This window comes from Nicotiana sylvestris, chromosome 5 (assembly GCF_000393655.2).
Source record: "Nicotiana sylvestris chromosome 5, ASM39365v2, whole genome shotgun sequence".
Taxonomy (NCBI): Eukaryota; Viridiplantae; Streptophyta; class Magnoliopsida; order Solanales; family Solanaceae; genus Nicotiana; species Nicotiana sylvestris.
In genome coordinates this window covers 55,297,511-55,314,205 of record NC_091061.1, presented here as the reverse complement: position 1 = coordinate 55,314,205, position 16,695 = coordinate 55,297,511, and positions in this window count along the sequence as shown.

Here is a 16,695-nt window from a genome sequence, read left to right as displayed (position 1 = left end):
AAACTGAACTTTTCCCTTTAATCAGCATTAGGGTTTTAAACCCTAAACTAAACTTTTTCCTTTCAGTCAGCATTAGGGTTTTAAACCCTTAACTGAACTCGTTCCCTTTAGTCAGCATTAGGGTTTTAAACCCTAAACTGAACTTTTTCCTTTCAGTCAGCATTAGGGTTTTAAACCCTAAACTGAACTTTTGCCTTTAGTCAGCATTAGGGTTTTAAACCCTAAACTGAACTTTTTCCATTCAGTCAGCATTAGGGTTTTAAACCCTAAGCTGAACTTTTTCCATTTAGTCAGCATTAGGGTTTTAAACCCTAAACTAAACTTTTCCATTCAGTCAGCATTAGGGTTTTAAACCCTAAACGGAACTTTTTCATTCAGTCAGCATTAGGGTGTTAAACCCTAAACTGAATTTTTCCTTTCAGTCAGCATTAGGGTTTTAAACCCTAAACTGAACTTTCCAGCCAGTCAGCATTAGGGTTTTAAACCCTAAGCTGAACTTTTCCTTTAATCAGCATTAGGGTTTTAAACCCTAAACTGAATTTTTCCTTTCAGTCAGCATTAGGGTTTTAAACCCTAAACTGAACTTTCCAGCCAGTCAGCATTAGGGTTTTAAACCCTAAACTGAACTTTTTCCTTTCAGCCAGAATTAGGGTTTTAAACCCTATACTGAACTCTTTTCCATTCAGTCAGTATTAGGGTTTTAAACCCTAAACTGAACTTTTCCTCTAGGTAGCATTAGGGTTTTAAACCCTAAACTGAACTTTTCCTTCAGTTAGCATTAGAGTTTTAAACCCTAAACTGAACTCTTTTCCATTCAGTCAAGTATTAGGGTTTTAAACCCTAAACTGAACTTTTCTTCTAGTCAGCATTAGGGTTTTAAACCCTAAACTGAACTTTTCCTTTAGTCAGCATTAGGGTTTTAAACCCTAAACTAAACTTTTTCCCTTTAATCAGCATTAGGGTTTTAAACCCTAAACTGAACTTTTTCCTTTAATCAGCATTAGGGTTTTAAACCCTAAACTGAACTTTTCCATTCAGTCAGCATTAGGGTTTTAAACCCTAAACTGAACTTTTTTCCATTCAGCCAACATTAGGGTTTTATACCCTAAACTGAGCTTTTCCATGCAGTCAACATTAGAGTTTTAAACCCTAAACTGACCTTTTTTCCTTTAATCAGCATTAGGGTTTTAAACCCTAACTGAACTTTTTTCCATTTAGCTAGCATTAGGGTTTTAAACCCTAAACTGAGCTTTTCCATGCAATCAGCATTAGGGTTTTAAACCCTAAACTGAATTTTTCCTTTAGTCAGCATTAGGGTTTTAAACTCTAAACTGAACTTTTTTCCATTCAGCCAGCATTAGGGTTTTAAACCCTAAACTGAGCTTTTCCATGCAATCAGCATTAGGGTTTTAAACCCTAAACTGAATTTTTCCATGCAATCAGCATTGGGGTTTTAAACCTTAAATTGAACTTTTCCATTCAGCCAGCATTAGGGTTTTAAACCCTAAACTGAGCTTTTCCATTTAGTCAGCATTAGGGTTTTAAACCCTAAACTGAACTTTTTCCATTCAGCCAGCATTAGGGTTTTAAACCCAAAACTGAGCTTTTCCATGCAATCAGCATTACGGTTTTAAACCATAAACTAAACTTTTCCATTCAGTCAGCATTAGGGTTTTAAACCCTAAACTGAGCTTTTCCATTTAGTCAGCATTAGGGTTTTAAACCCTAAACTGAACTTTTTCCATTCAGCCAGCATTAGGGTTTTAAACCCTAAACTAAGCTTTTCCATTCAGTCAGCATTAGGGTTTTAAACCCTAAACTGAACTTTTTCCTTCAGCCAGCATTAGGGTTTTAAACCCTAAACTGAGCTTTTCCATGCAATTAGCATTAGGGTTTTAAACCCTAAACTGAATTTTTCCTTTAGTCAGCATTAGGGTTTTAAACCCTAAACTCAACTTTTTCCTTCAGCCAGCATTAGGGTTTTAAACCCTAAACTGAGCTTTTCCATGCAATCAGCATTAGGGTTTTAAATCCTAAACTGAATTTTTTCCTTTAGTCAGCATTAGGGTTTTAAACCCTAAGCTGAACTTTTTTCCACTAAGCCAGCATTAGGGTTTTAAACCCTAAACTGAGCTTTTCCATGCAATCAGCATTAAGGTTTTAAACCCTAAACTGAGCTTTTCCATGCAATCAGCATTAGGGTTTTAAACCCTAAACTGAATTTTTCCTTTAGTCAGCATTAGGGTTTTAAACCCTAAACTGAACTCTTTCATTCAGCCAAGCATTAGGGTTTTAAAACCTAAACTGAGCTTTTCCATGCAATCAGCGTTAGGGTTTTAAACCTTAAACTGAACTTTTCCTTTCAGTCAGCATTAGGGTTTTAAACCCTAAACTGCACTTTTTCCATTTAGTCAGCATTAGGGTTTTAAACCCTAAACTGAACTTTTCCCTTTAATCAGCATTAGGGTTTTAAACCCTAAACTGAACTTTTTCCTTTCAGTCAGCATTAGGGTTTTAAACCCTAAACTGAACTCGTTCCCTTTAGTCAGCATTAGGGTTTTAAACTCTAAACTGAACTTTTTCCTTTCAGTCAGCATTAGGGTTTTAAACCCTAAACTGAACTTTTCCCTTTAGTCAGCATTAGGGTTTTAAACCCTAAACTGAACTTTTTCCATTCAGTCAGCATTAGGGTTTTAAACCCTAAGCTGAACTTTTTCCATTTAGTCAGCATTAGGGTTTTAAACCCTAAATTAAACTTTTTCATTCAGTTAGCATTAGGGTTTTAAACCCTAAACTGAACTTTTTCATTCAGTCAGCATTAGGGTGTTAAACCCTAAACTGAATTTTTCCTTTCAGTCAGCATTAGGGTTTTAAACCCTAAACTGAACTTTCCAGCCAGTCAGCATTAGGGTTTTAAACCCTAAGCTGAACTTTTCCTTTAATCAGCATTAGGGTTTTAAACCCTAAACTGAATTTTTCCTTTCAGTCAGCATTAGGGTTTTAAACCCTAAACTGAACTTTCCAGCCAGTCAGCATTAGGGTTTTAAACCCTAAACTAAACTTTTTCCTTTCAGCCAGCATTAAGGTTTTAAACCCTAAACTGAACTCTTTTCCATTCAGTTAGTATTAGGGTTTTTAACCCTAAACTGAACTTTTCCTTCAGTTAGCATTAGAGTTTTAAACCCTAAACTGAACTCTTTTCCATTCAGTCAGTATTAGGGTTTTAAACCCTAAACTGAACTTTTCCTCTAGTCAGCATTAGGGTTTTAAACCCTAAACTGAACTTTTCCTTTAGTCAGCATTAGGGTTTTAAACCCTAAACTGAACTTTTTCCCTTTAATCAGCATTAGGGTTTTAAACCCTAAACTGAACTTTTTCCTTTAATCAGCATTAGGGTTTTAAACCCTAAACTGAACTTTTCCATTCAGTCAGCATTAGGGTTTTAAACCCTAAACTGAACTTTTTTCCATTCAGCCAGCATTAGGGTTTTAAACCCTAAACTGAGCTTTTCCATGCAGTCAGCATTAGGGTTTTAAACTTTAAACTGACCTTTTTTCCTTTAATCAGCATTAGGGTTTTAAACCCTAACTGAACTTTTTTCCATTCAGCCAGTATTAGGGTTTTAAACCCTAAACTGAGCTTTTCCATGCAATCAGCATTAGGGTTTTAAACCCTAAACTGAATTTTTCCTTTAGTCAGCATTAGGGTTTTAAACCCTAAACTGAACTTTTTTCCATTCAGTCAGCATTAGGGTTTTAAACCCTAAACTGAGCTTTTCCATGCAATCAGCATTAGGGTTTTAAACCCTAAACTGAATTTTTCCTTTAGTCAGCATTGGGGTTTTAAACCATAAACTGAACTTTTCCATTCAGCCAGCATTAGGGTTTTAAACCCTAAACTGAGCTTTGCCATTTAGTCAGCATTAGGGTTTTAAACCCTAAACTGAACTTTTTCCATTCAGCCAGCATTAGGGTTTTAAACCCAAAACTGAGCTTTTCCATGCAATCAGCATTACGGTTTTAAACCATAAACTAAACTTTTCCATTCAGTCAGCATTAGGGTTTTAAACCCTAAACTGAGCTTTTCCATTTAGTCAGTATTAGGGTTTTAAACCCTAAACTGAACTTTTTCCTTTAATCAGCATTAGGGTTTTAAACCCTAAACTGAACTTTTCCATTCAGTCAGCATTAGGGTTTTAAACCCTAAACTGAACTTTTTTCCATTCAGCCAGCATTAGGGTTTTAAACCCTAAACTGAGCTTTTCCATGCAGTCAGCATTAGGGTTTTAAACCCTAAACTGACCTTTTTTCCTTTAGTCAGCATTAGGGTTTTAAACCCTAAACTGAACTTTTTCCATTCAGCCAGCATTAGGGTTTTAAACCCTAAACTGAGCTTTTCCATGCAATCAGCATTAGGGTTTTAAACCCTAAACTGAATTTTTCCTTTAGTCAGCATTAGGGTTTTAAACCCTAAACTGAACTTTTTTCCATTCAGCCAGCATTAGGGTTTTAAACCCTAAACTGAGCTTTTCCATGCAATCAACATTAGGGTTTTAAACCCTAAACTGAATTTTTCCATGCAATCAACATTAGGGTTTTAAACCTTAAACTGAACTTTTCCATTCAGCCAACATTAGGGTTTTAAACCCTAAACTGAGCTTTTCCATTTAGTCAGCATTAGGGTTTTAAACCCTAAACTGAACTTTTTCCATTCAGCCAGCATTAGGGTTTTAAACCCAAAACTGAGCTTTTCCATTCAGCCAGCATTAGGGTTTTAAACCATAAACTGAGCTTTTCCATGCAATCAGCATTAGTGTTTTAAACCCTAAACTGAATTTTTCCTTTAGTCAGCATTAGGGTTTTAAACCCTAAACTGAACTTTTTTCCATTCAGCCAGCATTAGGGTTTTAAACCCTAAACTGAGCTTTTCCATGCAATCAACATTAGGGTTTTAAACCCTAAACTGAATTTTTCCATGCAATCAGCATTGGGGTTTTAAACCTTAAACTGAACTTTTCCATTCAGCCAGCATTAGGGTTTTAAACCCTAAACTGAGCTTTTCCATTTAGTCAGCATTAGGGTTTTAAACCCTAAACTGAACTTTTTCCATTCAGCCAACATTAGAGTTTTAAACCCTAAACTGAGCTTTTCCATGCAATCAGCATTAGGGTTTTAAACCCTAAACTGAGCTTTTCCATGCAATCAGCATTAGGGTTTTAAACCCTAAACTGAATTTTTCCTTTAGTCAGCATTAGGGTTTTAAACCCTAAACTGAACTTTTCCTTTAGTCAGCATTAGGGTTTTAAACCCTAAACTGAACTCTTTCATTCAGCCAGCATTAGGGTTTTAAACCCTAAACTGAGCTTTTCCATGCAATCAGCATTAGGGTTTTAAACCCTAAACTGAATTTTTCCTTTAGTCAGCATTAGGGTTTTAAACCCTAAACTGAATTTTTCCTTTAGTCAGCATTAGGGTTTTAAACCCTAAACTGAACTCTTTCATTCAGCCAGCATTAGGGTTTTAAACCCTAAACTGAGCTTTTCCATGCAATCAGCGTTAGGGTTTTAAACCTTAAACTGAACTTTTCCTTTCAGTCAGCATTAGGGTTTTAAACCCTAAACTGCACTTTTTCCATTTAGTTAGCATTAGGGTTTTAAACCCTAAACTGAACTCGTTCCCTTTAGTCAGCATTAGGGTTTTAAACCCTAAACTGAACTTTTTCCTTTCAGTCAGCATTAGGGTTTTAAACCCTAAACTGAACTTTTGCCTTTAGTCAGCATTAGGGTTTTAAACCCTAAACTGAACTTTTTCCATTCAGTCAGCATTAGGGTTTTAACCCTAAGCTGAATTTTTCCTTTAGTCAGCATTAGGGTTTTAAACCCTAAACTGAACTTTTCCTTTAGTCAGCATTAGGGTTTTAAACCCTAAACTGAACTCTTTCATTCAGCCAGCATTAGGGTTTTAAACCCTAAACTGAGCTTTTCCATGCAATCAGCATTAGGGTTTTAAACCCTAAACTGAATTTTTCCTTTAGTCAGCATTAGGGTTTTAAACCCTAAACTGAATTTTTCCTTTAGTCAGCATTAGGGTTTTAAACCCTAAACTGAACTCTTTCATTCAGCCAGCATTAGGGTTTTAAACCCTAAACTGAGCTTTTCCATGCAATCAGCGTTACGGTTTTAAACCTTAAACTGAACTTTTCCTTTCAGTCAGCATTAGGGTTTTAAACCCTAAACTGCACTTTTTCCATTTAGTCAGCATTAGGGTTTTAAACCCTAAACTAAACTTTTCCCTTTAATCAGCATTAGGGTTTTAAACCCTAAACTGAACTTTTTCCTTTCAGTCAGCATTAGGGTTTTAAACCCTTAACTGAACTCGTTCCCTTTAGTCAGCATTAGGGTTTTAAACCCTAAACTGAACTTTTTCCTTTCAGTCAGCATTAGGGTTTTAAACCCTAAACTGAACTTTTGCCTTTAGTCAGCATTAGGGTTTTAAACCCTAAACTGAACTTTTTCCATTCAGTCAGCATTAGGGTTTTAAACCCTAAGCTGAACTTTTTCCATTTAGTCAACATTAGGGTTTTAAACCCTAAACTAAACTTTTCCATTCAGTCAGCATTAGGGTTTTAAACCCTAAACGGAACTTTTTCATTCAGTCAGCATTAGGGTGTTAAACCCTAAACTGAATTTTTCCTTTCAGTCAGCATTAGGGTTTTAAACCCTAAACTGAACTTTCCAGCCAGTCAGCATTAGGGTTTTAAACCCTAAACTAAACTTTTCCATTCAGTCAGCATTAGGGTTTTAAACCCTAAGCTGAACTTTTCCTTTAATCAGCATTAGGGTTTTAAACCCTAAACTGAATTTTTCCTTTCAGTCAGCATTAGGGTTTTAAACCCTAAACTGAACTTTCCAGCCAATCAGCATTAGGGTTTTAAACCCTAAACTGAACTTTTTCCTTTCAGCCAGCATTAGGATTTTAAACCCTAAACTGAACTCTTTTCCATTCAGTCAGTATTAGGGTTTTAAACCCTAAACTGAACTTTTCCTCTAGGTAGCATTAGGGTTTTAAACCCTAAACTGAACTTTTCCTTCAGTTAGCATTAGAGTTTTAAACCCTAAACTGAACTCTTTTCCATTCAGTCAGTATTAGGGTTTTAAACCCTAAACTGAACTTTTCTTCTAGTCAGCATTAGGGTTTTAAACCCTAAACTGAACTTTTCCTTTAGTCAGCATTAGGGTTTTAAACCCTAAACTAAACTTTTTCCCTTTAATCAGCATTAGGGTTTTAAACCCTAAACTGAACTTTTTCCTTTAATCAGCATTAGGGTTTTAAACCCTAAACTGAACTTTTCCATTCAGTCAGCATTAGGGTTTTAAACCCTAAACTGAACTTTTTTCCATTCAGCCAGCATTAGGGTTTTATACCCTAAACTGAGCTTTTCCATGCAGTCAACATTAGGGTTTTAAACCCTAAACTGAATTTTTCCTTTAGTCAGCATTAGGGTTTTAAACCCTAAACTGAACTTTTTTCCATTCAGCCAGCATTAGGGTTTTAAACCATAAACTGAGCTTTTCCATGCAATCAGCATTAGGGTTTTAAACCCTAAACTGAATTTTTCCTTTAGTCAGCATTAGGGTTTTAAACCCTAAACTGAACTTTTTTCCATTCAGCCAGCATTAGGGTTTTAAACCCTAAACTGAGCTTTTCCATGCAATCAACATTAGGGTTTTAAACCCTAAACTGAATTTTTCCATGCAATCAGCATTGGGGTTTTAAACCTTAAATTGAACTTTTCCATTCAGCCAGCATTAGGGTTTTAAACCCTAAACTGAGCTTTTCCATTTAGTCAGCATTAGGGTTTTAAACCCTAAACTGAACTTTTTCCATTCAGCCAGCATTAGGGTTTTAAACCCAAAACTGAGCTTTTCCATGCAATCAGCATTACGGTTTTAAACCATAAACTAAACTTTTCCATTCAGTCAGCATTAGGGTTTTAAACCCTAAACTGAGCTTTTCCATTTAGTCAGCATTAGGGTTTTAAACCCTAAACTGAACTTTTTCCATTCAGCCAGCATTAGGGTTTTAAACCCTAAACTAAGCTTTTCCATTCAGTCAGCATTAGGGTTTTAAACCCTAAACTGAACTTTTTCCTTCAGCCAGCATTAGGGTTTTAAACCCTAAACTGAGCTTTTCCATGCAATTAGCATTAGGGTTTTAAACCCTAAACTGAATTTTTCCTTTAGTCAGCATTAGGGTTTTAAACCCTAAACTCAACTTTTTCCTTCAGCCAGCATTAGGGTTTTAAACCCTAAACTGAGCTTTTCCATGCAATCAGCATTAGGGTTTTAAATCCTAAACTGAATTTTTTCCTTTAGTCAGCATTAGGGTTTTAAACCCTAAGCTGAACTTTTTTCCACTAAGCCAGCATTAGGGTTTTAAACCCTAAACTGAGCTTTTCCATGCAATCAGCATTAAGGTTTTAAACCCTAAACTGAGCTTTTTCATGCAATCAGCATTAGGGTTTTAAACCCTAAACTGAATTTTTCCTTTAGTCAGCATTAGGGTTTTAAACCCTAAACTGAACTCTTTCATTCAGCCAGCATTAGGGTTTTAAAACCTAAACTGAGCTTTTCCATGCAATCAGCGTTAGGGTTTTAAACCTTAAACTGAACTTTTCCTTTCAGTCAGCATTAGGGTTTTAAACCCTAAACTGCACTTTTTCCATTTAGTCAGCATTAGGGTTTTAAACCCTAAACTGAACTTTTCCCTTTAATCAGCATTAGGGTTTTAAACCCTAAACTGAACTTTTTCCTTTCAGTCAGCATTAGGGTTTTAAACCCTAAACTGAACTCGTTCCCTTTAGTCAGCATTAGGGTTTTAAACTCTAAACTGAACTTTTTCCTTTCAGTCAGCATTAGGGTTTTAAACCCTAAACTGAACTTTTCCCTTTAGTCAGCATTAGGGTTTTAAACCCTAAATTAAACTTTTTCATTCAGTTAGCATTAGGGTTTTAAACCCTAAACTGAACTTTTTCATTCAGTCAGCATTAGGGTGTTAAACCCTAAACTGAATTTTTCCTTTCAGTCAGCATTAGGGTTTTAAACCCTAAACTGAACTTTCCAGCCAGTCAGCATTAGGGTTTTAAACCCTAAGCTGAACTTTTCCTTTAATCAGCATTAGGGTTTTAAACCCTAAACTGAATTTTTCCTTTCAGTCAGCATTAGGGTTTTAAACCCTAAACTGAACTTTCCAGCCAGTCAGCATTAGGGTTTTAAACCCTAAACTAAACTTTTTCCTTTCAGCCAGTATTAAGGTTTTAAACCCTAAACTGAACTCTTTTCCATTCAGTCAGTATTAGGGTTTTAAACCCTAAACTGAACTTTTCCTCTAGGTAGCATTAGGGTTTTTAACCCTAAACTGAACTTTTCCTTCAGTTAGCATTAGAGTTTTAAACCCTAAACTGAACTCTTTTCCATTCAGTCAGTATTAGGGTTTTAAACCCTAAACTGAACTTTTCCTCTAGTCAGCATTAGGGTTTTAAACCCTAAACTGAACTTTTCCTTTAGTAAGCATTAGGGTTTTAAACCCTAAACTGAACTTTTTCCCTTTAATCAGCATTAGGGTTTTAAACCCTAAACTGAACTTTTTCCTTTAATCAGCATTAGGGTTTTAAACCCTAAACTGAACTTTTCCACTCAGTCAGCATTAGGGTTTTAAACCCTAAACTGAACTTTTTTCCATTCAGCCAGCATTAGGGTTTTAAACCCTAAACTGAGCTTTTCCATGCAGTCAGCATTAGGGTTTTAAACTTTAAACTGACCTTTTTTCCTTTAATCAGCATTAGGGTTTTAAACCCTAACTGAACTTTTTTCCATTCAGCCAGCATTAGGGTTTTAAACCCTAAACTGAGTTTTTCCATGCAATCAGCATTAGGGTTTTAAACCCTAAACTGAATTTTTCCTTTAGTCAGCATTAGGGTTTTAAACCCTAAACTGAACTTTTTTCCATTCAGCCAGCATTAGGGTTTTAAACCCTAAACTGAGCTTTTCCATGCAATCAACATTAGGGTTTTAAACCCTAAACTGAATTTTTCCATGCAATCAGCATTGGGGTTTTAAACCTTAAACTGAACTTTTCCATTCAGCCAGCATTAGGGTTTTAAACCCTAAACTGAGCTTTTCCATTTAGTCAGCATTAGGGTTTTAAACCCTAAACTGAACTTTTTCCATTCAGCCAGCATTAGGGTTTTAAACCCAAAACTGAGCTTTTCCATGCAATCAGCATTACGGTTTTAAACCATAAACTAAACTTTTCCATTCAGTCAGCATTAGGGTTTTAAACCCTAAACTGAGCTTTTCCATTTAGTCAACATTAGGGTTTTAAACCCTAAACTGAACTTTTTCCATTCAGCCAGCATTAGGGTTTTAAACCCTAAACTGAGCTTTTCCATTCAGTCAGCATTAGGGTTTTAAACCCTAAACTGAACTTTTTCCTTCAGCCAGCATTAGGGTTTTAAACCCTAAACTGAGCTTTTTCATGCAATTAGCATTAGGGTTTTAAACCCTAAACTGAATTTTTCCTTTAGTCAGCATTAGGGTTTTAAACCCTAAACTCAACTTTTTCCTTCAGCCAGCATTAGGGTTTTAAACCCTAAACTGAGCTTTTCCATGCAATCAGCATTAGGGTTTTAAACCCTAAACTGAATTTTTCCTTTAGTCAGCATTAGGGTTTTAAACCCTAAGCTGAACTTTTTTCCACTAAGCCAGCATTAGGGTTTTAAACACTAAACTGAGCTTTTCCATGCAATCAGCATTAGGGTTTTAAACCCTAAACTGAGCTTTTCCATGCAATCAGCATTAGGGTTTTAAACCCTAAACTGAATTTTTCCTTTAGTCAGCATTAGGGTTTTAAACCCTAAACTGAATTTTTCCTTTAGTCAGCATTAGGGTTTTAAACCCTAAACTGAACTCTTTCATTCAGCCAGCATTAGGGTTTTAAACCCTAAACTGAGCTTTTCCATGCAATCAGCGTTAGGGTTTTAAACCTTAAACTGAACTTTTCCTTTCAGTCAGCATTAGGGTTTTAAACCCTAAACTGCACTTTTTCCATTTAGTCAGCATTAGGGTTTTAAACCCTAAACTGAACTTTTCCCTTTAATCAGCATTAGGGTTTTAAACCCTAAACTGAACTTTTTCCTTTCAGTCAGCATTAGGGTTTTAAACCCTAAACTGAACTCGTTCCCTTTAGTCAGCATTAGGGTTTTAAACCCTAAACTGAACTTTTTCCTTCAGCCAGCATTAGGGTTTTAAACCCTAAACTGAGCTTTTCCATGCAATTAGCATTAGGGTTTTAAACCCTAAACTGAATTTTTCCTTTAGTCAGCATTAGGGTTTTAAACCCTAAACTCAACTTTTTCCTTCAGCCAGCATTAGGGTTTTAAACCCTAAACTGAGCTTTTCCATGCAATCAGCATTAGGGTTTTAAATCCTAAACTGAATTTTTTCCTTTAGTCAGCATTAGGGTTTTAAACCCTAAGCTGAACTTTTTTCCACTAAGCCAGCATTAGGGTTTTAAACCCTAAACTGAGCTTTTCCATGCAATCAGCATTAGGGTTTTAAACCCTAAACTGAGCTTTTCCATGCAATCAGCATTAGGGTTTTAAACCCTAAACTGAATTTTTCCTTTAGTCAGCATTAGGGTTTTAAACCCTAAACTGAACTCTTTCATTCAGCCAGCATTAGGGTTTTAAAACCTAAACTGAGCTTTTCCATGCAATCAGCGTTAGGGTTTTAAACCTTAAACTGAACTTTTCCTTTCAGTCAGCATTAGGGTTTTAAACCCTAAACTGCACTTTTTCCATTTAGTCAGCATTAGGGTTTTAAACCCTAAACTGAACTTTTCCCTTTAATCAGCATTAGGGTTTTAAACCCTAAACTGAACTTTTTCCTTTCAGTCAGCATTAGGGTTTTAAACCCTAAACTGAACTCGTTCCCTTTAGTCAGCATTAGGGTTTTAAACTCTAAACTGAACTTTTTCCTTTCAGTCAGCATTAGGGTTTTAAACCCTAAACTGAACTTTTCCCTTTAGTCAGCATTAGGGTTTTAAACCCTAAATTAAACTTTTTCATTCAGTTAGCATTAGGGTTTTAAACCCTAAACTGAACTTTTTCATTCAGTCAGCATTAGGGTGTTAAACCCTAAACTGAATTTTTCCTTTCAGTCAGCATTAGGGTTTTAAACCCTAAACTGAACTTTCCAGCCAGTCAGCATTAGGGTTTTAAACCCTAAGCTGAACTTTTCCTTTAATCAGCATTAGGGTTTTAAACCCTAAACTGAATTTTTCCTTTCAGTCAGCATTAGGGTTTTAAACCCTAAACTGAACTTTCCAGCCAGTCAGCATTAGGGTTTTAAACCCTAAACTAAACTTTTTCCTTTCAGCCAGTATTAAGGTTTAAAACCCTAAACTGAACTCTTTTCCATTCAGTCAGTATTAGGGTTTTAAACCCTAAACTGAACTTTTCCTCTAGGTAGCATTAGGGTTTTTAACCCTAAACTGAACTTTTCCTTCAGTTAGCATTAGAGTTTTAAACCCTAAACTGAACTCTTTTCCATTCAGTCAGTATTAGGGTTTTAAACCCTAAACTGAACTTTTCCTCTAGTCAGCATTAGGGTTTTAAACCCTAAACTGAACTTTTCCTTTAGTAAGCATTAGGGTTTTAAACCCTAAACTGAACTTTTTCCCTTTAATCAGCATTAGGGTTTTAAACCCTAAACTGAACTTTTTCCTTTAATCAGCATTAGGGTTTTAAACCCTAAACTGAACTTTTCCACTCAGTCAGCATTAGGGTTTTAAACCCTAAACTGAACTTTTTTCCATTCAGCCAGCATTAGGGTTTTAAACCCTAAACTGAGCTTTTCCATGCAGTCAGCATTAGGGTTTTAAACTTTAAACTGACCTTTTTTCCTTTAATCAGCATTAGGGTTTTAAACCCTAACTGAACTTTTTTCCATTCAGCCAGCATTAGGGTTTTAAACCCTAAACTGAGTTTTTCCATGCAATCAGCATTAGGGTTTTAAACCCTAAACTGAATTTTTCCTTTAGTCAGCATTAGGGTTTTAAACCCTAAACTGAACTTTTTTCCATTCAGCCAGCATTAGGGTTTTAAACCCTAAACTGAGCTTTTCCATGCAATCAACATTAGGGTTTTAAACCCTAAACTGAATTTTTCCATGCAATCAGCATTGGGGTTTTAAACCTTAAACTGAACTTTTCCATTCAGCCAGCATTAGGGTTTTAAACCCTAAACTGAGCTTTTCCATTTAGTCAGCATTAGGGTTTTAAACCCTAAACTGAACTTTTTCCATTCAGCCAGCATTAAGGTTTTAAACCCAAAACTGAGTTTTTCCATGCAATCAGCATTACGGTTTTAAACCATAAACTAAACTTTTCCATTCAGTCAGCATTAGGGTTTTAAACCCTAAACTGAGCTTTTCCATTTAGTCAACATTAGGGTTTTAAACCCTAAACTGAACTTTTTCCATTCAGCCAGCATTAGGGTTTTAAACCCTAAACTGAGCTTTTCCATTCAGTCAGCATTAGGGTTTTAAACCCTAAACTGAGCTTTTCCATTTAGTCAACATTAGGGTTTTAAACCCTAAACTGAACTTTTTCCATTCAGCCAGCATTAGGGTTTTAAACCCTAAACTGAGCTTTTCCATTCAGTCAGCATTAGGGTTTTAAACCCTAAACTGAACTTTTTCCTTCAGCCAGCATTAGGGTTTTAAACCCTAAACTGAGCTTTTTCATGCAATTAGCATTAGGGTTTTAAACCCTAAACTGAATTTTTCCTTTAGTCAGCATTAGGGTTTTAAACCCTAAACTCAACTTTTTCATTCAGCCAGCATTAGGGTTTTAAACCCTAAACTGAGCTTTTCCATGCAATTAGCATTAGGGTTTTAAACCCTAAACTGAATTTTTCCTTTAGTCAGCATTAGGGTTTTAAACCCTAAGCTGAACTTTTTTCCACTAAGCCAGCATTAGGGTTTTAAACACTAAACTGAGCTTTTCCATGCAATCAGCATTAGGGTTTTAAACCCTAAACTGAGCTTTTCCATGCAATCAGCATTAGGGTTTTAAACCCTAAACTGAATTTTTCCTTTAGTCAGCATTAGGGTTTTAAACCCTAAACTGAATTTTTCCTTTAGTCAGCATTAGGGTTTTAAACCCTAAACTGAACTCTTTCATTCAGCCAGCATTAGGGTTTTAAACCCTAAACTGAGCTTTTCCATGCAATCAGCGTTAGGGTTTTAAACCTTAAACTGAACTTTTCCTTTCAGTCAGCATTAGGGTTTTAAACCCTAAACTGCACTTTTTCCATTTAGTCAGCATTAGGGTTTTAAACCCTAAACTGAACTTTTCCCTTTAATCAGCATTAGGGTTTTAAACCCTAAACTGAACTTTTTCCTTTCAGTCAGCATTAGGGTTTTAAACCCTAAACTGAACTCGTTCCCTTTAGTCAGCATTAGGGTTTTAAACCCTAAACTGAACTTTTTCCTTCAGCCAGCATTAGGGTTTTAAACCCTAAACTGAGCTTTTCCATGCAATTAGCATTAGGGTTTTAAACCCTAAACTGAATTTTTCCTTTAGTCAGCATTAGGGTTTTAAACCCTAAACTCAACTTTTTCCTTCAGCCAGCATTAGGGTTTTAAACCCTAAACTGAGCTTTTCCATGCAATCAGCATTAGGGTTTTAAATCCTAAACTGAATTTTTTCCTTTAGTCAGCATTAGGGTTTTAAACCCTAAGCTGAACTTTTTTCCACTAAGCCAGCATTAGGGTTTTAAACCCTAAACTGAGCTTTTCCATGCAATCAGCATTAGGGTTTTAAACCCTAAACTGAGCTTTTTCATGCAATCAGCATTAGGGTTTTAAACCCTAAACTGAATTTTTCCTTTAGTCAGCATTAGGGTTTTAAACCCTAAACTGAACTCTTTCATTCAGCCAGCATTAGGGTTTTAAAACCTAAACTGAGCTTTTCCATGCAATCAGCGTTAGGGTTTTAAACCTTAAACTGAACTTTTCCTTTCAGTCAGCATTAGGGTTTTAAACCCTAAACTGCACTTTTTCCATTTAGTCAGCATTAGGGTTTTAAACCCTAAACTGAACTTTTCCCTTTAATCAGCATTAGGGTTTTAAACCCTAAACTGAACTTTTTCCTTTCAGTCAGCATTAGGGTTTTAAACCCTAAACTGAACTCGTTCCCTTTAGTCAGCATTAGGGTTTTAAACTCTAAACTGAACTTTTTCCTTTCAGTCAGCATTAGGGTTTTAAACCCTAAACTGAACTTTTCCCTTTAGTCAGCATTAGGGTTTTAAACCCTAAACTGAACTTTTTCCATTCAGTCAGCATTAGGGTTTTAAACCATAAACTGAACTTTTTCATTCAGTCAGCATTAGGGTGTTAAACCCTAAACTGAATTTTTCCTTTCAGTCAGCATTAGGGTTTTAAACCCTAAACTGAACTTTCCAGCCAGTCAGCATTAGGGTTTTAAACCCTAAGCTGAACTTTTCCTTTAATCAGCATTAGGGTTTTAAACCCTAAACTGAATTTTTCCTTTCAGTCAGCATTAGGGTTTTAAACCCTAAACTGAACTTTCCAGCCAGTCAGCATTAGGGTTTTAAACCCTAAACTAAACTTTTTCCTTTCAGCCAGTATTAAGGTTTAAAACCCTAAACTGAACTCTTTTCCATTCAGTCAGTATTAGGGTTTTAAACCCTAAACTGAACTTTTCCTCTAGGTAGCATTAGGGTTTTTAACCCTAAACTGAACTTTTCCTTCAGTTAGCATTAGAGTTTTAAACCCTAAACTGAACTCTTTTCCATTCAGTCAGTATTAGGGTTTTAAACCCTAAACTGAACTTTTCCTCTAGTCAGCATTAGGGTTTTAAACCCTAAACTGAACTTTTCCTTTAGTAAGCATTAGGGTTTTAAACCCTAAACTGAACTTTTTCCCTTTAATCAGCATTAGGGTTTTAAACCCTAAACTGAACTTTTTCCTTTAATCAGCATTAGGGTTTTAAACCCTAAACTGAACTTTTCCACTCAGTCAGCATTAGGGTTTTAAACCCTAAACTGAACTTTTTTCCATTCAGCCAGCATTAGGGTTTTAAACCCTAAACTGAGCTTTTCCATGCAGTCAGCATTAGGGTTTTAAACTTTAAACTGACCTTTTTTCCTTTAATCAGCATTAGGGTTTTAAACCCTAACTGAACTTTTTCCATTCAGCCAGCATTAGGGTTTTAAACCCTAAACTGAGTTTTTCCATGCAATCAGCATTAGGGTTTTAAACCCTAAACTGAATTTTTCCTTTAGTCAGCATTAGGGTTTTAAACCCTAAACTGAACTTTTTTCCATTCAGCCAGCATTAGGGTTTTAAACCCTAAACTGAGCTTTTCCATGCAATCAACATTAGGGTTTTAAACCCTAAACTGAATTTTTCCATGCAATCAGCATTGGGGTTTTAAACCTTAAACTGAACTTTTCCATTCAGCCAGCATTAGGGTTTTAAACCCTAAACTGAGCTTTTCCATTTAGTCAGCATTAGGGTTTTAAACCCTAAACTGAACTTTTTCCATTCAGCCAGCATTAGGGTTTTAAACCCTAAACTAAGCTTTTCCATTCAGTCAGCATTAGGGTTTT